Genomic DNA, 1,052 nt, shown 5'->3' with positions numbered 1-1,052 from the left:
ATTGACTTATTTAATTAATCCATCAACCTCTCATAGCAGATATTTGAGAAAACAAATTTACATTCAGATTCTTATTTTCAGTAGGGAAGTAAGAAGTTGCAGCTCAGCACACATAAAGTTGAGACTGAGATGGAGACATCCAGCCCCACCTCTCTGGAACAGGAAAGATGACTGGGGAGGAAACACAGGTCAACATGGGAACAGGGGTCACGGTGGACACGGGGTGGGCTGTCTCTCCACCTCCTCACATTATGCTAACAGGGACGCAGACACATTCAGATGCCTTTGCAGAAAGAGATGCCAGAGTGTCTTCAAAAGGGAGGCGTGAAGAAATCCTGCTTCTCAGTTTCACACAAGACAGTTGTCTCAGGCTACAGAAAACAAGTCATGAACAACAAATTCAAGTTAGTCATGGTAAGTGATGACACTCTGAACAGCCCACCACACACTGGAAACGTTACAATCAAAGAATCTCCATTACCCAGGCCCTTCCCCACTGCCCCTGCCCCCCCACTCTAGACCCCAAGAATCTCACCTTTTCAAGCCGTGAGAGACACATCAGAGCCCTGGGCACTGTCGCTGGCTGGGGTAGAACAAAACAGGACATGGTCAGAGCCCGCAGGAGACGTGGGACAAGAGGAATTATGGGGTTGGTGAGCTCCTCCACACTCCCACCCCACCACTTACACGCAGCCTGAGAATAGCTCCCTCCTTTTCCACCTGTGGGAAGAAAATGTCCTGTGAGGAGGCTGGGAGGAAGCAGGGCCATAAGATCTTAGAGGAACCTCCTAGTCTTGGACCCAAGAGAAATTTCCAGAACTATGACTGCAGACCCAGGGCAGGATCAGGGAACAGGAGGAAAGCAGGTGTGTGTCCTGGACCAACTGCCCTCCCAAGGTGTGTCCTTAGCAGGAACCTTCCCCTGACTTGTGAATGCTGGAATCAGGACCCAATACCATAATCATCAAGGTGATACATCCGTCCTTCATTGTCACATGTGCTACACAAAAGGGTAAGTGCTGGCACACAGGGCCCCAGGCTGGGTTAGCCCC

At 50.2% G+C, this 1,052-nt stretch overlaps 1 long non-coding RNA gene across 1 annotated transcript; it reads right to left on the bottom strand.

Moving 5' to 3' along the window:
- Positions 1 to 11: 11 nt before the first annotated feature.
- On the bottom strand, positions 12 to 897 carry LOC108526112 (uncharacterized). Its single transcript, XR_001884414.1, has 3 exons — positions 688 to 897; positions 536 to 583; positions 12 to 371 (listed from the first exon to the last, which is right to left on the bottom strand). It is a non-coding gene; the product is annotated as an uncharacterized LOC108526112 (long non-coding RNA).
- Between the last annotated feature and the right edge of the window lie 155 nt (positions 898 to 1,052).

The sequence above is a fragment of the Rhinopithecus bieti genome, unplaced genomic scaffold (genome assembly GCF_001698545.2).
Source record: "Rhinopithecus bieti isolate Rb0 unplaced genomic scaffold, ASM169854v2 repeat_15949, whole genome shotgun sequence".
Lineage (NCBI taxonomy): Eukaryota > Metazoa > Chordata > Mammalia > Primates > Cercopithecidae > Rhinopithecus > Rhinopithecus bieti.
This window is presented reverse-complemented; position numbering and strand designations above follow the sequence as displayed.